Below are 22,303 nucleotides of genomic sequence, written 5' to 3' on the forward strand. Positions count from 1 at the left end.
TTGGGAAATTAAAATCTCCCATCACGAGAACACCTTTCCAGAATCTTTCCACAATTAACACAGTTAAACCTACCTTGTTCTGTTACCGCCTACACCCGTTTGAGCCAAAGCCCTATCACTCCGCTGCCCACTGGATATGGCGGTCTTCTTATTAAACATTTCCTGCTATACTGGCTGGCGTCACAGGCCTGCGCAGTCTTGCCTGTCTTTACCACGAGTAGTAAAATTCCTTCTCTCCAAAACACCCTCAGCCGTTCCACTCAGAGCCTTCTTGCTTCGAATCATGAAGAAATATAGATAAAATATAATTAAATAATGATTGTTATAACAAATAAATAAATGGATCTTTTTTTATTATTCTTTATACCGTATACAGATATTGAATAGATTAAAAGTTTTGCAAAAAACAGAAACAATATATATTAAAAATGTGAGATAGTGCCCAGGGGTTCAGTGTCCATGTAGGAATCAGATGGCAGAGCGGAAGAATTTGTTCCTGAATCACTGAGTGTGTGCCTTCAGGCTTCTGTACATCCTCCCTGATGGTAACAGTGAGAAAAGGGCATGCCCTGGGTTCCGGAGGTCTTTAATAATGGGTGCTGCCTTTCTGAGACACCGCTCACTGAAGATATCTCGGGTACTTTGTAGGCTAGTGCCCAAGATGGAGCTGACTACTTTTACAACCCTTTTTACAAGAAAGGAGGTGCATACCAGGCAAAGGCAGATAGGACCACATGGTGTAGTTATGAAGTACAGGAAATTCAAGTGAACACTTATGAAAGAAATAAAAGAAAGCAATACATTTATAGCAAAAAGATTGCAAGCGAAAAAATTAATCCTCCGGACGATCAGAATGGTGCTATACAGGAGGCAAAAGAGATGGGGGATATTTTAAATATATTTTTGCATCTGTGTTTATTCGGGAGATGGACACAGAGTCTATAAAAGTGAGGCAAAGCAGCATCAACTTCATGGACCCTGTACAGATTACAGAGGTGGAGGGGTTTGCTGTCTTAAGGCAAGTTACAATGGATAAATCTGGGCCTGACAAGTTATTCCCTGGGACCCTGTGGATGACAAGTGCAGAAATTGTTGGGGCCCAAGCACCTATATGTAAATCATCCCCAGTGACAGGTAATGGACTGCAGGATTGGAGGACAGACAATGTTGCTCAACTGTTCAAGAAAGGCTCTAAAAGTAAACTAAGAAATTGTACGTTGGTGAGCTTGACATCAGTAGGGAGAATGTTATTGGAACGTATGTGCAGGAACCGGATATATAGGCAGTCCCTGGGTTGCGTACGAGTTCCTCTCCTAAGTCCGTCTTTAAGTCGGATTTGTACATAAGTCGGAACAAGTACATCCGGTATTATTTAGCGTCAGTTAGTTAAACGTTTGTCTTAGTATATAGTATATAATTTACATGTATGCATATAAAACACTTAGGAAACGTATGTATTCCAATAATTAAACGACTGCGTTGCTTAGTAATAATTGTAGCATCCATCGGGACAGGGCCTTTCACATGCTCCATTATTCTCACTTTATCCGTTATCCTGTAAAATTGTCCTGATCGTTGACTGACTGTAGCCTAATGTTTTTCCAATGACCGATGGCGTTTCATCTCTTTCCAAACGCTTTATTATTTCCACTTTATTTTCAATTGCGACCGCTTCCCGTCAATGGAACAGAAACACTGCTGGTGGCGGGTCCCGAGGTCCACTGGGTCCTAAGGACAGGCTAAATGGGAAAAGTGGGGGCTGTGCTGTGTTTGGGTATTTGATCCTCCACGATATTCCGCATGGGGAATTTAAACTGGAGGTGACAGTGTGTTTTTAAGAGGTCGAGTTGCGAGCTAGACATCAACACGGCACGGGAGTCCCTGGATCGACATCAACCCAGCAGGGCAGCAGTCTGTCACTGGATCGAACTCAGCAACCTCCGTTCTCGAATCTCGAGCCCGGCGCTGATCTCACTGAGCCACCGGCCGACTGGAACGGGGGGTGCGTTTAGGGTGAATCTTACTAAGAAAAATTTAAGCCAAATACAAAGTTAAACACTCAACACTGTGTCAACGGCAATGACTTAAAATGGTGGACGGTGTCGCGATTGACTTAAAATGGCAGATGGCGTTCTCCTTCCTCGGTTCATAAGTATGAGCTGTCCGTAAGTCGGACGTTCGTAACTCGGAGACTACCTGTATAAGTATTTGGATAGATGAGGACTGATTAAGGATAGACAGCATGGCTTTGTGCGTGGTAGGTCATGTCTAACTAATCTTATAGAGTCTCTCGAGGAAATTATCAAGAAAGTGACTGAGGGCAAGGCAGTGGATGTTGTCTACATGGACTTTAACAAGGCGCTTCACAAAGTCTCATATGGGAGGTTGGTCAGGAAGGTTCAGTCACTCAGCATTCAAGATGAGACAGTAAATTGGATGAGACACTGCCTTTGGGAGAAGCCAGAGTGTGGAAGCAGATGGTTGCCTCTCTGACCGGAGGACTTTGACTAGTGGTGTGCCGCAGGGATCAGTGATGGATCTGTTGTTGTTTGTCATCTATATCAGTCATCTGGATGATAACATGGTTAGCCGAATCAGAAAATTTGTGGATGACACAAAGACTGGGAGTGTAGTGGACTGTGAGAAGACTATCCTGGCTAGCAGTGCGATCTGGAGCCGCTGGAAAAATGGGTTGAGAAATGGAAAGTGGATGTTAATGCAGACAAGTGTGAGGTGTTGCACTTTGGTACGACCTACCAGGGTGGGTCTTACACAGTGACTGGTCGGACACTGAGGAGTGTTGTTGAAGAAAGGGTTCTGGGAATACAGGTCTATATTTCACTGAAAGTGGTGTCACAGTTCGATAGGGACGGAAAGAAAGGTTTCGGCTCATTGCCCTTCATAAACCAAAGTACTGAGTACAGGAGATGGATGTCATGTTGAAGTTGTACAAGACATCGGTGAGGCCTAATTTGGAGTATTGTGTGCAGATTTGGTCACCAGTCTACAGGAAAGACATGAAAGAGTTTGAAAGAATTCATAGAAAATTCACAAGGATGTTGCCAGGTCTGGAGGACTTGGGTTATAAGGAACGATTGAAAAGGTCTGGGGCTTTATTCCTTGGAATGTAGAAGATTGAGGGGTGATTTGATGGAGGTATACCACAATTTTGAGGGTTATAGGTGGCATAAATGCAAGCTGGCTTTTTCCACTGAGATGGGGTGGGACTACAAAAAGAGGTCATGGATTAAGGGTGAAAGGTGAAACGTTAAGTCGAACATGAGGGGAAACTTCTTCACACAGACAGTCATTAGGGTGTGGAATGAGCAGCCAGCACAAGTTGTGCAGGTGAGCTCAATTGCAACATGTTGGAGGTTTGTATCTGTACCTGGATGGTAAGGGTACGGGAGTAGAAAGTTTAAATAGCTCAGCACCAACTAGATGGGCCAAAGGGGTCCGTTTCTGTGTTGGTCTTTTCCATGACTGTGACAGGAACGTTAAATAATACTAATATTCACTCTAATTCCTTTTAACAGTTGTGCAGACCAACCATACATCTGAAGAGGAGATATTTACATGGCATTAAAGCTGTAGCACATTAAATTAACGGTACATAAAAGAAAATCCCAGCTGCACATCAACAAAGGCTATTTGCGTGAGAGTGTTTCAGTTTCTGTGGGACCAGGAACCCATGCAGCTCAGTGGGAACAGGGAATAATACCAATGGAGAGAGTCAAACTGAGCCAGGTCACAGATTGGAGATGGCAGAAATGCCCCATTCTTATAGAGACAGGAAGAGCATCAGAGAGTTTGATGGTCATTCCAGATACCAGAACTGTGCCCAGTTAGAAGATGATTTCTGTCTCCACCTTTGTTTCAACTTCACAGTAACAATGCGATGCCAGATCACACCTTGACAACTCAAGTGATCTCATCTGAAATGTTGTCTTACACCCATTGATGAATTTTGTAAATCTTTTTACAGGTTACAAATGACAAGGAATTCATCTACAAGAATCTCGAACACAACACACCAGTTTTGCTGTCTCTGTCCAGATATTTAAGAAGTGGAGCAAGGGATTCACTCGATCATCCTTCCTGCTCAGTCTGTGGGAATGGATTCACATGGTCATCTCAGCAAGTTCAAACTGGGACAAGGCCATCCACCTGTTCTGTGTGTGAGAAGGGTTTCAGTTGATCATTCCACCCGTGGACACACCGGTCAGTTCACACTGGACAGAGGCTGGTCATCTGCTGAATTTGTGGGGAAGGATTCACTCAGTCATCCCACCTACAGAGACACCAGTCAGTTCACACTGGGGAGAGGCCATTCACCTGCCAGGACTGTGGGAAGGGATTCACTCGGTCATCTCATCTACAGATACACCTGCGATTTCACACTGGGGAGAGACCGTTCACGTGCTTCATCTGTGGGAAGGGATTCACTCAGTCCTCCGAACTTCAGAGAAACCAGCGATCTCACTCTGGGGAGAAGCCGTTCAACTACTCAGTCTGTGGGAAGGGATTCACTCGGTCATCCGAACTACTGACACATCAGCGAGTTCACACTGGGGAGAGCCCATTCACCTGTTGCTAATGTGGGAGGGGATTTGCTCGGTCATCTCATCTACAGATACACCAGCGATTTCACACTGGGGAGAGACCGTTCACCTGCTTCATCTGTGGGAAGGGATTCACTCAGTTATCCGAACTACTGGCACACCAGTCAGTTCACACCAGGGAGCGGCCGTTCACCTGCTCAGACTGTGGGAAGGGATTCACTCGGTCATCTGAACTACTGGCACACCAGTCAGTTCACACCGGGGAGCTGCCGTTCACCTGTGCAGAATGTGGGAAGGGATTCACTCGGTCATCTGAACTACTGGCACACTAGCGAGTTCACAGTGAGGAGAAGCCTTTCACCTGCTCAGACTCTGGGAAAAGATTCACTCAATCATCCACCCTGCAGAAACACCAGCAAGATCACACTGGGGAGAAGCCGTTCACCTGCTCTGAGTGTGGAAAGGGATTCACTCGGTCATCTCATCTACAGAGACACCAGCGAGTTCACACTGGGGAGAGGCCGATCACCTGGTCAGTCATTGGGAAGAGAGTCTCTCAGCCATCTCCACCAAATGTGCATCATTGAGTTCACACTGGGGAAAGGCCGTTCACCTGCTGTGAATGTGGGAAACGATTCACTCGGTAATCTAACCTTGTGACACACTACCCGGTTCACACTGGGGAGAAAGTTTCAATAAGCTGCATACTGGATATTTGTCCATCACCGTTGCTGAATACAATTTCGGGAGTGACTGTAGGTGCTGAACTCTGCAATTATTGCTGCTGCTCACCACACCCAGTTCTGCACCCTGGTCACTGTGCAAGGGAGGAGTTTCTTCTGCTGCACATTCACCTTTAATGTGACTGGAGTTTAATATTCTGGATCTGAGACAAATAAATCAGTTCTATTTTGAACTCTGCCTCCAGTACTTAGTGAATTTATAACACACCCAGTATACGGTAGAGAGTCAACTCATGCCAGCTGGACCCTGCCAGTGATTCAGTTCCACGACAGTCCTTTTAAATCCTCCCCTGTTGTTCCCCTCTCGCTCTCACTGTGGTGATGGGTTCAAACAGTCACCAGTCTGTGGGTGAAGAGGTTTCCCTTGAATTTCCTGCAGACTGAAAAGTCGAGCTGAAGGCAGTTCTGTCTGAGATGATCTTCACCCCTCAAATCTCTGGGCTGAGTGTGAACAACAACATGGATTGTCCTCTCTGAAATAATGCATTGATTATCATATAATTTGTATGATTTTGACTCTGAAACTGGATCAGGCTTGACTTTATGGTGCCTTTATGAAGTGATGGAGGGCATTCATGAGTTTGTATTTTAAAGCAAGATTCTGGTGAATGATGTTTGCCACTTGATTGTACCTTTGTAAGTAATCAGATTGAGTTAAACTGCTGCAGGATCCATGAATGTGTTGGATTGTCTCTGGTTTCTCCTGGCATTTTCTGCAATTACTGCCTTGTTCGTTTGTATTTCATGTATTTTTGATTTTTTTTTCTTGTTTACCACCTTGTCCTGTATTTCTGTAAGGAACCCCTCTGTTTCTGGGAAGAGGTCTCCAACTCTCTGTCAGGTGCGCGATGCCTCCTTGTCAACATCTCGTCTGCTCAGATCGTTGGGATGTCTCACATGGAGGGTCATACTCATTCCACTGGTTAATGTTTTCTTCCAGAGTGATGATTCATTTTTCTGAGTTGGACTCTCATTTAGGTTTTCTGGTCTGTATTTCTTATCACGATTGCATATACACACATGGTGTGCTGAATCCTGGTCATTTTTGATGAAAATAAATACTTAGAAGTTTTATCTGACTTTTGTGCGATTATTTTTTTTCCATTTGTTATTTCTCTTCCCCCTTCTGTCCAAGGGAGTGTTAATACAAGTGGGTTTGAGAGTAAATAGTCGTTTCTAAAGTTGTCAGTTCAGTTCCTTTTTATTTTTGTAAATTTTACTGATTGAAATGGGACCAAGATATTTTTATTAAAAAAGTCTATGTCTGTATTGATGAAAGTGTTTATTGCCTGTGTTGTATTTGTTAACTGTTAAGCTCTGTTTGGCAACTTTTTTAAGCCCTGAACTAAATTCTGTCAAAGGTTCTCCCTATTTCACACTACTTTCTATTTTCTTTGCTTGTTGATATTCCAGATACGTGGGTGTCAAGAGTCCCGATGAAGGGTCTTGGCTTGAAATGTTGATTCCCATCCATAGATGCTGCCTGACGTGCTGAGCTCCTCCAGCACTTTGTGTGTAGTTCTGTAGATTGCTAGAATCTGCAGGTCCTCTAGTTTGCCAGATAATTACGTTTCTTGAAAGAACAAGCGGTAGTGGGGTTGTGTGGCTCTGTTGGAAAAATATTAAACTAAATCATTAGAAAGAGGTGGCATGGGTTGAAAGGTGTAGATTCTGTGGGTAGAATTAAGGAACAGCAAATGTAAAAAAACAATCCCTGATGGGAATTGTATAGAGACCTCGACACAATAGTAAGTATGTGGTCCACAAATTACAATGGGAGATAGAAAATGCGTGCCAAAAGGGCAATGTTACAATAGTCATGGGGGTTTGTCATGCAGGTGATTAGGAAAATTAGGATGGTGTTGGTCTCAAGAGGAGGAATTTCTAGAATGCCTACAAGATGCTTTTTTAGAGCAGCTTGTGGTTGAGCCCAATTGGGGATCAGCTATTCTGGATTGAGTGTTGTAATGAACCGGAATTAATTAGGTCACTTAAGTTCAAAGAACCCTTAGGGGCAAGTGATCGTAATATGATCAAATTCACCCTGACATTAGAGAAGGAGAAGCTAAGGTCAGATGTGGAATAAACTGAATTAGAAAGGCATGAGAGGAAAATTGTTCAAAATTGATTTGAGAAGAACATGGGCAGGATGAAAACAGAGCAGCAATGGCTGGAATTTCTGGAAGTGATTCGGAAGGCACAGGATATATACAGTGACATGCAAAAGTTTGGGCACTCCTGGTCAAAATTTGTGTTACTCTGAATAGTTAAGCGAGTAAAAGATAACCTGATTTCCAAAAGGCATAAATTTAAAGATGACACATTTCTTTAATAGTTTAAGCAAGATTACCTTTTTATTTCCATCTTTTACAGATTCAAAATAACAAAAAAGGAAAAGGGCCGAAAGCAGAAGTTTGGGCACCCTGCATGGTCAGTACTTAGTAACAACCTCTTTGGCAAGTATCACAGCTTGTAAGTGCTTTCTGTCACCAGCTAAGAGTCTTTCAATTCTTGTTTGGGTAAATTTCTGGGTTAAGTCATTAGCAGCAAAGCACTGACTGTGGAAATTACAAATTAGAATATTATTAGAGTCACAGAGCCCAGCAGCACTGAAAGAGGCCCTTCAGCCCTTCTAGTCAATGCCAACTTGATTTTGTTTTTACTGCCTAGTTCCAACTACCTGCACCATAGCCTCCATACACCTCCCATCCATGTTATCACCCAAGTTTCTCTTCAGTGCCTAAATCGAACCCACATCCATTACTTCCGCTGGCAGCTCATTCCACACTCCCACCAACATCTGAGTGAAGAATTCCCCTTCAGATTCCCGAAAAATACTTCACTTACGCTCAGATTGGGGGTGCGAGGGATGACGGGGCAGAGAGGGAAGGCAGTAAGGGCCGGAGGTGATAGAGTGTGGAGAGGGAAACAGAGGGGAGTGTTTATACTTAATATCTTTCCGAAAAAATAATTGTTTGACATTACCTGCTACAAACCTACTATCCATACCCTGTACATTCTCAACCAAGCTATTGATCCAGATGACAAGATCAAAGTAAATTTTATTATCAGTGTACATGCATGTCACCACATATTACCCTAAGATTCTTTTTCCTACAGGAACACTTAGCAAATCTATAGAATAGTAACAGGATCAATGAAAGATGCAGTAGGGCATTGAACTCAACAAACTGTGCACATATAATTAAATATTAATAAATAACGAGAGCAATGGGTGTAACCCTGTGGAACACCACTAGGCACGGGCCTCGAGTTCAATAAACAGCCTCCCAGCATCACGCTCTGCTTCCTACCATCAAGCCATCCAGTTAGCCAGCTCCCCTGGATCCCATGTGATCTGACTTTCCACAGCAACCTACCATGCTGAACCATATCAAAGGCCTCTGATGCCCATAATGGCCAGATTCCTGGGACAGAGCTGTCACCGATCAGACGGCATAGACACAAGCAGAGGACAAAGAGGTTTAGAGGGATCCGAGGAAGAGACTTTTCACGGAGAGGGTAGTTGAAATCGGGAACACACTGCCCGAAGAGTTGGTGGAGGCAGGTCTCTTCACATTTACGAAGTGGGTGAGCATTGAAACTGCCCAGGATCAGTGGACTATGAACCAAGTGCTGATAAATGGGACCAGTGTAGACCATGAGTGGATGGTCAGAACAGTTATGGCCAGCCAAAGGCCTGTTCCTGTGCTGTGTGACCCACCACTCCGGACATGCTAAATTAACGATGGTGGTGCCACAAGGCATTGATTTCAAAACTCCGCATCCCTCTCCAAACTGAAATAAACCAGACTGAAGTCCTCTGACACCACTGTGAATATCTGATTCTGTCAGGTAACATACAGATTGGTCACTTCTGCTAAACAACTGGCAATTGATGAAGTTCCCGTGTCTTCTTCCATTGATGTTGCCTCCTTACAGGAAAACTAACCCTCTCACTGGGTCAGAATCTGTGATTAAATCCGGCCCCTTCAGTCCAAACCCTCTTCCAGCTTGGGAACGACAACTAACTGATCTCACAGCCCGGGCTCGGGTGCAAAGCTAAAACCGGGCTGCGGGACCGGAGAGCTCGGAGACTTCAGCCATCTGGCAGAACTCGGTTCCGGCCCTTTCCCACTGCAGCAGGCCCCCGATCTCCACAATCCCGGGATCAGCCCCTTTCTCACCACCGCCCGAACATACAACAATACAGCACAGTACGGGTCTTTCGGCCCACAATGTTGTGCCGGCCCTTAAACCCTCCACTTTAAATTCCTCCATATATCTGTCTAGTAGTCTCTTAAATTCCGCCTGTGTATCTGCCTCCACCACTGACTCAGGCAGTGCATTCCACGCACCAACCACTCTCTGAGTGAAAAACCTTCCTCTAATATCCCCCTTGAACTTTCCCCCCCTTACCTTAAAGCCATGTCCTCGTGTACTGAGCAGTGGTGCCCTGGGGAAGAGGCACTGGCTGTCCACTATCTATTCCTCTTAATATCTTGTACACCTCGATCATGTCTCCTCTCATCCTCCTTCTCTCCAGAGTTAAACCTATTGCTCCCTTAATCTCTGATCATAATCCATACTCTCTAAACCAGGCAGCATCCTGGTAAATCTCCTCTGAATCTTTTCCAATGCTTCCTGTCAACCTTTTGTTCTTCACAAAATTTAAGAATACCTTGGGGTTTTCCTTTACCCTACTCGCCAAGGCCTTCTCATGCCTCCTTCTTGCTCTCCTCAGCCCCTTCTGAAGCTCCTTTCTTGCTACCCAATATTCCTCAATAGACTCATCTGATCCTTGCTTCGTAAACTTCATGTATGCTGCCTTCTTCCATCTGATTCTCCACCTCACTTGTCACCCATGGTTCCTTCACTCTACCATTCTTCATCTTCCTCACCGGGACAAATTTATCCCTAACATCCTGCAAGAGATCCTTAAACTTCGACCACATGTCCATAGTACATTTCCCTGCACAAACATCATCCCAATTCACACCTGCAAGTTCTAGCCTTATAGCCTCATAATTTGCGATTCCCCAATTAAAAATGTTCCTGTCCTCTCTGATTCTATCCTTTTCCATGATAATGCTAAAGGTAAGGGAGCGGTGATCACTGTCCCCCAGATGCTCACCCACTGACAGATCTGTGACCTGACCCAGTTTGTTACCTAATGCTAGATCTAGTATGGCATTCGCCCTAGTCGACGTGTCAACATACTGTGACAGGAATCCATCCTGGACACACTTAACAAACTCTGCCCCATCTAAACCATTGGAACTAATCAGGTGCCAATCAATATTAGGGAAGTTAAAGTCACCCATGATAACAACCCTGTTATTTTTGCACCTTTCCAAAATCTGCCTCCCAATCTGCTCCTCAGTATCTCTGCTGCCACCAGGGGGCCTATAGAATACCCCAATAGAGTAACTGCTCCCTTCCTGTTCCTGACTTCCACCCATACTGAATCAGAAGACGATCCTGCTACATTACCCACCCTTTCTGTAGCTGTAATAGTATCCCTGACCAGTAATGCCACCCTTCCTCCCCTCTGCCCCCCTTTCTAACCCTTTTATAACACTGAAATCCAGGAATATTGAGAATCCATTCCTACCCTGGTACCAGCCAATTCACCGTAATGGCCACTGCATCATAATTCTATGTATGTATCAAAACTCTCAGTTCATCAACTTTGTTCCTGATGCTTCTTGCATTGAAGTACACACACTTTAGCCCTTCTCCCTTACCCTTTATTCTGCTGTTCTTTTCTCAAAGCCTGTTTCTATGTAAGATCTGGCTTTACTCCATGCACTATACTCGCAGCTCTCGCATCACCTTTATCCTCCTTCACCTCACTATCTGCTCTAACACTCTGGTTCCCCTCCCCCTGCAAATCCAGTCTAAACCCCCCCCCCCCCCCCCCCCCCCCGGAGCAGCACTAGCAAACCTTCCCGCAAGGATGTTAGTCTCCCACCAGTTCAAGTGCAACCCATCCTGTCGGAATAGGTCCCACCTTCCCTGGAACAAGGCCCAATTGTCCAGAAGCATGAAGCCCTCCCTCCTGCACCAACTCCTTAGCCACGTATTTAGCTGCATTATCTTTCTACTTCTAGCCTCACTAGCACGTGGCACGGGTAGCAACCCTGGAGGTCCTGTCTTTCAACTTTGCACCTAACTCCCTAAACTCTCTTTGCAGGACCTCCTCCTTCTTCCTATCCACATCATTGGTCCCTGCATGGACCACGACATCTGGCTGCTCACCCTGCGTCCTGAGAATACCAAGAACTCTATCCGAGATATCACGGACCCTGGCACCAGGGAGGCAACAGACAATCCAGAATTCTTGATTTCTCCCGCAGAACCTCCTATCTGTCCCCCTAACTATTGAATCCCCTATCACTACTGCTCTCTTCTTTTCCCTCCTTCCCTTCTGAGCTGAGGGTCCAGTCTAGGTGCCAGAGACGCAACCACTGCAACTTGTCTCTGGTAGGTCGTCCCCAACAACAGGGTCAAAAACGGTATACTTATTGTTGATGGGAACGGCCGCAGGGATGCTCTGCTCTTCCTGTCTATTCCCCTTCCCTCTCCTGACAGTCACCCAACTCCCTGTCTCCTGACTCCTAGGGGTGACCATCTCCCTGAAACTCCTGTCTATTTCTGCCTCTGCCTCCCGAACGATCCGAAGTTCATCCAGCTCCAGCTCCAGCTCCAGTTCCCTAACCCGGTTCGTCAGGAGCTGCAGCTGGATGCACCTTTTGCAGGTGTAGTCATCAGGGACAATCGTGACTTCCCACATACTGCAAACGGAGAACTCAACTGCCTCCATTACCTACTCCTGTTAATTAGAGTTATTAAAGTAACTTACCCGGCCTTGCCTCACAGGGAGCAAGCTCGTCCTCAGCCTCTCCTCGCCGAAGTCTTCCTACTCGGTCTCCCTCTGCTCCGTCGCCCGCTCTGTTAATCTGCTCACTTTTTAAACTCTCCCGCAGCCTCACCGTCCGACTTTCCTGTGCTTGCACAGTCGTGCTCCGTTCAAACTGCCGAAGAAACGACCACCCCTTCTCAACGCGTACAAAAGTTGGATGAAATAAAAACACAAAATGCTGGCAGAACTCAGCAGGCCAGACAGCATCTATGGGAGGAGGTAATGACGACGTTTTGGGCCGAAACCCTTCATCAGGAGTGAAGTAACATGGGATGGTCGAGGGGGGATAAGAAGTGGGGGGGAGGGATAAAGTAGAGAGCTGGGAAGTGATAGGCTGGAGGGAAATGGGCAAGGGGGAAAGTGGAGAATTATGGGAAATAAAAGAGAAAGAAAGGTAGGGCTGGGGAGAGATTATAGTGAGGGGGGAAAAGAGAGAGAAAGAGAACCAGACTAAAATTATAGATAGTGATGGGGTAAGGGGTAGCAACTGAGGTCTGTGAGTTGAATGTTTATGCCGGCAGGTAGGAGGCTACCTAGGTGGGAGATAAGGTATTGCTCCATCGACCTGCGTGTGGCCTCATCTTGACGGTAGAGGAGGCCATGGACAGACATGTCGGAGTGGGAGTGGTCTGTGGAATTGAAGTGTGTGGCCACAGGGAGATCCTGCCACTGCTGGAGGACCGAGTCTCCCAGTCTGCGGTGGGTCTCCCCAATGTATCAATGGCCACATCGGGAGCACCGGATACAGTATATCACCCTAGTAGACTCGCAGGTGAAGTGGTGCCTCACCTGAAAGGACTGTCTGGGGCCTGGGATGGTGGTGAGGGAAGAAGTGTGGGGGATGGTGTAGCACTTCTTCCGTTTGCAGGGATGAGTGCCCGGAGGGAGGTCCGTGGGGAGGGATGGGGGGGTTGAATGGACAAGGGAGTCCCAGAGGGAGCGATCACTGCGGAAAGCCTAGAGTGGGGGGAGGGGATGATGTGTCTGGTGGTGGGATCCTGTAGGAGGTGCCGGAAGTTACGGAGGATTCGATGTTGAATCTGTAGGCTGATAAGGTGATAGGTTAGGACCAGGGTTACTCTATTCCTGGTGGGCCTGCAGGGGGATAGGGTGAGGGCAGAGGTGCGTGAAATACGTGAGACGCGATGGAGAGTATAGTGGACGAAGGGAAGCCCCTTTCTTTAATAAAGGAAGACATCTCCTTTCTCCTGAGATGAAATGCCTCATCCTGAGAGCAGATGCAGCGGAGGCGGAGGAATTGAGAGAAAGGGATAGCATTTTTGCAGGAGACAGGGTGGGAGGAGGAATAGTCTAGGTAGATGTGGGAGTCTGTAGGTTTGTAGTAGACATTGGTGGATACTATTTCAGGGTCAAATATATCAGGTAGAAAGATATGAAATGCAGTCATTACAGTGTTTGCCGGTGGATTTCATTTAAAAATTGTCTTAACTTATTGTGTGGTTTTAATTTCATTCAGGACATTGTGTTTCATTATGTACAATATACAGGACTTTTTGGAGGTAAGATAGCTTTCGTTTGAACATTTAAAAAAATTCAGTTTAGGTTTTATTTCCCAGTTCTCTGCATCGCACTCTTGTCCATTTGATCAAGAGAGGGAAGGGGAATAGACAGGAAGAGCAGAGCACCCCTGTGGCCGTCCCCATCAGCAATAAGTATACCATTTTGGATACTGTTGGTGGGGACCATCTATCGGACAAGTTGCAGTGGTTGTGTCTCTGGTACCGAGACTGGACCCTCAGTTCAGAAGGGAAGGAGGGAAAAGAGGAGAGCAGTAGTGTTAGGGGATTCGATAGTTAGGGGGACAGGTAGGAGGTTCTGTGGAAGAGATCGAGAATCCCGGATGGTCTGTTGCCTCCCTGGTTCCAGGGTCCGCGATATCTCGGATCGAGTTCTCAGTATTATCAAGAGGGAGGCCGAGCAGCCGGACGTCGTGGTCCATGTAGGGAACCAATGACGTGGGTACGAAGAGTGAGGAGATTCTGAAAGTTGAGGTTAGGGAGTTAGGTGCCAAGTTAAAGGACAGGACCTTCAGGATTGCTACCAGTGCCACATGCAGCTGGGTTTAGAAATAGTAAGATAGTGCAGATCAGCACATGGCTGAAGACATGGTGCAAGAGGGAGGGCTTCAGATTTATAGAAACTATGAGGTCAGGAGGGGCAGTTTTCCAGGGAAGGCAAGAACTGTTCCGGCGGGACGGTTTACAACTGAACTGGAGGGGACAAATATTCTTGCAGGTATGTTTGCTAGAGAGGCTCCAGTGGATTTAAACTAGATATGAGGGGTTTGGGGATCCAGAGTGTAGGAACAGATGTATGGGAGAAGGAAGAAAAAGAAGACAGTAAAGTTCTTTGTACTGTTAGAGATAAGCAGAGAGGAAGAGGTGGAAAATTTCTTAAATGCATTTATTTTAATTCTAGGAGCATTGTAAGAAATGTGGATGAGCTTAGAGCATGGACTGATAGTTGGAAATATGAGGTTGTAACTATTAGTGAAACATGGTTGCAGGAGGTGTGTGATTGGCAACTAAATATTCCTGGATTTTGTTGCTTCTGGTGCGATAGAATCGGAGGGCCAAGAGGAGGATGTGTTGCATTGCTTGTCAGAGAAAATATTACAGCGGTGCTCTGGCAGGATAGATTAGAGGACTCGTCTAGCGAGCCTATTTGGGTGGAATTGAGGAATGGGAAAGGTGTAGTAAGACTTATAGAGGTGTATTATAGACCACCTAATGGGGAGCGAGAATTGGAGGAGCAAGTTTGCAAGGAGGTAGCAGATATTTGTAGTGTATCACTTACCCAACAGGCTGGTATATGTCTAGGGGAAAAGGAGATCCAGCCACCAACCAACCCCGCCTCCCGTACACGCAGGTGCTGTGAGAATCGCATTTATGCCTCGCGCCTGCCAACAGTATCAAACCCACAACAAATACCGGTATGAAATACACTTTACAGAGTTTACTAAAATTAAAAGAGTATTAGGCAATACTATATATATATATATATAAGAAATAAACAAAAGGCGCCAACTTATCAAAGTTCAGTCAGTTAGTGCACTCGTAGGAGCTCAACCAGCGAACCATTCGACCCCTCGCCGCTTGCCTCCGACTTCCACGTCTTCCACCTCGGACTCCCCGGTGGTCTTCCGAGCGCACGTCCACCTTCCTCGGCGTCTCCCTCCCGACTCCCTTCACTCCCAAGCCCGCGCAACCCCTCCCCCAAGTTTCCAGCCTCACAAAACACAATAACATTCCCCATTGATTAACAAATGAATACAATTACCATATCAGCCATTCTAAAGCGAAACAACGGCGAGAGAAACATTTAACAGACAAAGAAACATCCCTACTCGTAACAAACCAAAGAAGCCCTTTTTAGTAACATACACCGGACATTGTACATTCTCTCCCCACCAGCAAATGTCATGCCCTCATGGCATTACTAGAGTTCCCCAAAGCTTCTTGCAACACCCAAAACCCAACCCAGGTGCAGAAAGCAGTGACATAACTACCCAGAGCAGTAGAAATCACACTCGGTTCTCCTGGGACCACATATGTCAACCGCTCCGGGGGGCTCCTAATCCTCTGAGATCTCCATACCTCTTCTGTCCCACTGGGCTCCCTCTTCACCTGCGAACCCACTGTCTCGGACACCACAGGTCTACCTGACAGACCCTCACCCCCTTCCTCACGGGGATCCTCCCTCACCTGAGATCTCTCCGGCTCATGCTCGGGCTCAACCCTCTCTCCCACCAATGCTGGCTGCCTCTCCATCTGACCCTCAAGACGTTCCCTCCTCTCACCCAATTCAGTATGGGAAGGGCCAGGAGCCTCCTCTGCTGGTACTGGAGCACCAGCGAATGGGAACAGGGGCCACTCATCTGAGTCGTCCTCTTCCGAATCGGTAGCCATTTCCGGGCGAGGGACCCGTCCCCGCTCTTCAGCAGCGGGTTCTTCCCTTTGTCTGCGCCCTCGCAGAGTCCTTGTACTAGGCGTAACCTCCCACTCTGGCTCCATATCCACCTGCACCGCTTGACCCAGCGGCAGCAGGTGATTCCGATGGAGTACCTTGATAGGCCCTTTCCCATCCTCAGGTTTCACCCGGTAAACTGGCAGGTTCGGCATCTGGCTCTCTATTACATAGGGGCTGGCCGCCCATCGGTCTGCCAACTTGTGCTTACCAGGGAGTCCCAAATTCCGTAAAAGGACCCGGTCGCCCGGCAATAATTGAACAAACTTCACCTTTCGATCATACCGCATCTTATTCCTCTGATTTTGTTTGGTAGCCGCCGCCTCGGCCAACTCGTACGCCCGCTGTAACTCCCTCTTCATGTCGGACACATACTTTAGATGGGACTTCCTGGGTAATTCACCCACTTCACCCCCAAAACACAAGTCAATGGGCAACCTCGCTTCCCGCCCGAACATCGGATAATAGGGAGAATATCCTGTAGCATCATTGCGAGTACAATTGTAACAGTGAACCAATTGTCCAACATGACGACTCCATCTGCTTTTCTGCCCAATCTCCAGCGTCCCGAGCATATCCAACAGGGTCCTGTTGAACCTCTCTGGCTGCGGATCTCCCTGTGGGTGATAAGGGGTAGTCCTGGATTTCTCAACCCCAAGCATAGTCATAATTCATGGATAAGGCGGCTCTCTAAGTCCCACCCCTGATCGCTATGGATTCGCCTGGGAAGGCCGTAATGAACAAAATACTTCTCCTATAACACCTTCGCCACTGTCGTCGCCTTCTCATCCTTAGTGGGAAATGCCTGAGCATAGCGAGTGTAATGATTGGTGATGACTAAGACATTCGCGGTGTTGCTGGTGTCAGGCTTAATCGACAGGGAATCCATACATACCAGGTCCAGAGGTCCCGCACTCTGCAAGTGCGACAGTGGAGCCGCCAACGCGGGCAGGGTCTTCCTCCGGATGCAACGACTGCAGCCCCTACAGTATTCTTCGACTTCCCCCCTCATCCGGAGCCAGTAGAACCGGTCTTTGAGTAATCCATAGGTCTTTTCCACCCCCAAGTGTCCAGAATCATTATGTAGGGCCTGGAGTACAGCCTGCCGATACTCTTCCGGCAGGACCAGTTGCCAACAGTGGGGTTGGTCCTGAGTCGCCGTTACCCGGTACAAGATTTGGTTCTTTAACTTCAACCGAGATCACTCCTTCAACAACAGGGGTACGAATGGGTGTTTCTCCTTCTCAGCCAACGCCCCATCCCCCTTCTCGACCGCTCTCCACACTGTGCCAATGCCCGGGTCATTTTGCTGAGCAGCTGCCACTTCCCCCGGACTCAGTTCCGGCAACTGTTTAGTCCGCAGTGCGGTCAGGTCACAGTAAACTGTGCATTTGTATGGCGTCGTCAAAACCCCCCAAATGGTCCGCGGCTTGCTCCAGCCTTCCTCTTCCCTCGGCCTTCACGGTGATAGCAAACTGACACATCGCCTTCACTCCAGGGGCAGGGACACTCTCCCACTCCTCGTCCCTCTCCTGTTCCCCCGGCTCCCGACGAGACAAAGCATCCGCATCCACATTCTTGCTTCCGGGCTGGTACCTCAGGCTGAAATCATATACCGACACGGCCGCCAGCCACCGATGTCCTGTGGCATCCAGCTTCGCCGAAGTCAAAATATAAGTGAGAGGATTGTCATCCGTTCTCACCTCAAACTTGGCTCCGTACAGGTAATCGCCCAGCTTGTCCACCACCGCCCACTTCAGCGCCAGGAACTCCAACTTGTGAGTGGGATAGTTTCTCTCCGATGGCGACAAGCTTCGGCTGACAAAGGCTACCGGCCTCAATGCTTTGCCATGCTCCTGGTACAGAACAGCCCCGAGACCCTCTCGACTGGCATCCGTGTGCAGCACATATGGCTTCTGGGGATCGGCAAAAGCCAACACCGGGGCCTGGGTCAGTGCCCTTTCAAAGATCGGAACGCCTCTTCACATTGATCATCCCATCTTGAGCCAAAAGGTTCCGCCGGGTTCCAGTACCTCCAGCGTCCTGCCTCTGGTCCCCCGTCCTTTTCTTTCCCACCGGGGGATAGCCACACAACAGCTGAGTCAACGGGTGACACACTTTGGCTATCCTTTCACAAATTGCCGGTAATACGCACAGAACCCCAAAAATGAGCGCAGAGCGCCCACTTTCTGGGGTCTCGGCCAGGTGGTCACGGCCTCTATCTTGGTTGGATCAGTAGCCACTCCCTCTCGCGAAATGATATGGCCAACGTAGCTAACCGACGACTTGCAGAACTGGCATTTGTCCAGGGAAAGCTTCAACCCTTCTTCATTAAGCCGGCCCAACACCTTCAACAGCCTCTCCTCATGTTCCTCCAAAGTCGATCCAAACACTATCGAATCGTCCTGGTACACCAACACCTCTAACAGATTCATATCCCCCACAGTTCTCTCCATGAGCCTCTGGAAGGTGGCTGGGGCTCCCGATATGCCTTCGGGCATTCGTTCGAACTGAAAGAACCCCAGCGGTCAGATAAAAGCTGTCTTCTCTTTATCGCCCGCACTCATCGGAATCTGGTAATACCCACTTCGCTCTGCTCAGGCAGGCCAACGCGTCCTCGACCCCCGGGACGGTATATTGATCAGGGACAGTTCGCCGATTCAAAGTCCTGTAGTCAACACACATGCGCACCCTCCCATTCTTCTTCCGTGCCACCACTATTGGGGACGCATAAGGACTTCGGGACTCAGCTATGATTCCGGCCTCCTTCAACTTGCACAAGTGCTGCCGCACGTCCTCAACATCTGCCGGAGCCAGCCGCCGGGATCTCTCTCGGAACGGGGTGTCCTCCGTCACCCGGATGGTGTGGCGAGTGCTTTTGGAGCAGCCAACATCAAACTCGCCCCGAGAAAAAATAGCTTCCATCTTCAGCATCTTCTCCACTAGCCTGTGTTTCCACTCCGGCGACACAGGGGAATCCCCGAAGTTAAAGACTTCAGTGGTCAGCTCCCTTCGATGCTCCGATCCCTCCTCGTTAGGGGTCCTCACTGGTGCGCCAGACATTACCGTCACCGGGAACAGATGTGCCAGTGGCATTCCCCTCTTAAAGGTAATTTCTCTTGCCGTGGCGTTCCTGACACTTATCGCTATACGCCTCGCATGTACCACCCCTGGTCTCTGCACTTCGGGCCTCACCAGCGCCCCCGCCGGAAATCGTGTCTCCCCTTCAAGATCGTCCGGGGCGTCTACTAACAGGGATTCGCCCGTCGGCACTCCTGGGAATCTGGGGGTCCCCATCCCCAGTGCTACCTCCCCGGGTCGGATCACCTTGGGCCTCGCCTGCGTACACCACACCGTCCCTTGTTTACACTCCGGGTCCAGTCCGAGCGAGGCAACCCCTTCTTCGAACACTGCTCGAAACACTGGATGCACCGAGAGGGTCTCCAGAAAGTCTTCCCCCGCTTTCTCCTTACAAGCTCCCAGGAGCCGTCGCACAATGGGGGAATTAGTCCCCACCAGGAGAGCAGAACCACCGGTTTCCACCGGGTCAGGACACACCAACACCAACGTCTCAATAGCTTCGGACACTCCCACATCGCCCTTCGAGAACTCCAATCTCACCGATAGGTACCCATCGTACGGGTAGTCACCCTCGCTCACCCCCCAAATCTGCAGGGCGTCAAATGGAGTTACGGGCAAATGCTTTAGATATTGCTTGTAGAAAGACCGGTACAATAAGGTCACCTGCGATCCCGTATCCAGAACGGCTTTTGCGTAAACTCCCTCTATCCGTAGACCCACATTGGCACGGGGTCCTACCAGCCCATCCGGAATAGAGGCATGGGCACCTGGTGGTCCCCTGGCTGATCTCTGGGAACGTGTTCCTCCAGAGGCTCCAGTCCGTTCCCTCACTGAGCCTCTCCTAAGTTTCCTGACACCTCCCCCTTCTTAGTCGCAGGGGGGCTTGTCCTCCGCGGAACTCCTGGTCTCTCACAATCCCACCTAAAGTGTCCCTCCTCTCCACAGCTATAGCACACCCTCGGGCACCCACAGTCCCGCCTGAAATGCCCCTCTTTCCCACAATTAAAGCACACACTGCCTGCCGCCCCTCCTCTCCCAGGACGACTCCCGCTCCCAACCCACTGCACTGGTCGCCCCTGAGAGTGGGTACCACCCCTGTCCCTCCCCTCCAGAGGGGGTTCTCTACCCCCCTGTGGGTTGTCATTCCTCCACCCAGCCACCACTTCCTGTATCGCTGAGGATCGCTCCCGTAGGCCCAAGCCCCTTTTTCGCCCCAACGCTCTCTCTTCCTCCCGCACCTCTCTAATCAGTGGCCCGAACGATGGAGGAAGGCTTTTCCTATAAGCCTGCCTAATAGTCCACACCACCTTGTCCTCTTCCAGAGAGCCACTGAATAACTGACTCATCCTCACGCTAGCCACGTCAGGCGCCTTCACTACCCCGCCGCGCCGCAGCCCCGAGAGCATCCCCTCCATCCTAAATATGTACTCGGAGAGCTTTTCCCCTCTCCATTGTTCCAGGCGTTGGAACTCTGCTAAAAGCAGCCAGGGTTCCCCTGACAACCCAAATGCTCCCTCCAAAACTTCTATACATTCCTCCACTGAGGCCCCAGACTTTTCAGCTTTCAACTCCCGGACTGTCTTGGCTGATAAACCCCTCAAACTTCCCACCAATAGCTGCCGCTTCTCCTCCTCCGAGCCTGGCCACTCCACTAACATCAAGGACGTATGCTCGATCCAGGTCTCATAGTCCACCTTCCCGTCCGGAGTAGGCTTGGCTCCGGAGAACACCCCCAGCTTCAACCGTGGCCTCTCGGCCACTCCCACCAGGGAGTTAAGTGCGGCTGCCAGCTCTGAGGCTTTGGAGGGGGGGGGGCCTAGTCACGACTCCCTCCTCCCTCCTCCCTTTGCTAGTGCCTGCCACCTCTCTGGGGTTTTCCTCTAGCTCTAGCTCCTCCTCCGATGTCTCCTCAGCCTCATCCTCGGAGAGTGTGTGGAGCCCCCACAGCCCCGCCTCCCCCGGAACACTGACCGTCGCCGGCAGTTCCAACGTCCTGACGTCAGCAGTCGTACTAACCAACACCCAGCTAGAATCCATCTCTTTACCACACCGACTAGCTACCAATTCTACCTGCCCCATACCCTTCACCAAACTTAACCCCCGCACTACCGCGTCTCCCGAAACTCGAAAATCCACTCCGCTCACTACGCATGCGTACTGTACCGGTACACTTTCAAATTCGCACCAGCGAATAATTTTATCTCTGTCCATCTCCGCTCACTACCTGCGCGATTCCACAGCCCCCTGGCAATCCAATCCGGGACGAGCACCCCACAAATGTAACACTTACCCAACAGGCTGGTATGTGTCTAGGGGAAAAGGAGATCCAGCCACCAACCAACCCCGCCTCCCGTCCACGCAGGTGCTGTGAGAATCGCGTTTATGCCTCGCGCCCGCCAACAGTATCAAACCCACAACAAATACCGGTATGAAATACACTTTACAGAGTTTACTAAAATTAAAAGAGTATTGGGCAATACTATATATAAGAAAAAAACAAAAGGCGCCAACTTATCAAAGTTCAGTCAGTTAGTGCACTCGTAGGAGCTCAACCAGCGAACCATTCGACCCCTCGCCGCTTGCCTCCGACTTCCTCGTCTTCCACCTCGGACTCCCCGGTGGTCTTCCGAGCGGACGTCCGCCTTCCTCGGCGTCTCCCTCCCGACTCCCTTCACTCCCAAGCCCGCGCAACCCCTCCCCAAGTTCCCAGCCTCACAAACACAATAACATTCCCCATTGATTAACAAATGAATACAATTACCATAACAGCCATTCTAAAGCGAAACAACGGCGAGAGAAACATTTAACAGACAAAGAAACAACCCTACTCGTAACGAACCAAAGAAGCCCTTTTTAGTAACATACTCAGGATATTGTACAGTAGTAAGCACAGGGTTGTGATTGTGGGAGATTTTAATTTTCCATAGGTAGACTGGGAAGCTCATACTGTAAAAGGGATGGATGGTTTGGAGATTGTAAAATGTGTGCAGGATAGTTTTTTGCAG

General features: G+C 48.7%; 1 pseudogene; it reads left to right on the forward strand.

Moving 5' to 3' along the window:
* The window catches only part of LOC140733785 (uncharacterized), a 78,907-nt pseudogene that overhangs the window by 29,030 nt on the left and 27,574 nt on the right, over positions 1-22,303 (forward strand).

Source organism: Hemitrygon akajei, chromosome 9 (assembly GCF_048418815.1).
Source record: "Hemitrygon akajei chromosome 9, sHemAka1.3, whole genome shotgun sequence".
NCBI classification, from domain to species: domain Eukaryota; kingdom Metazoa; phylum Chordata; class Chondrichthyes; order Myliobatiformes; family Dasyatidae; genus Hemitrygon; species Hemitrygon akajei.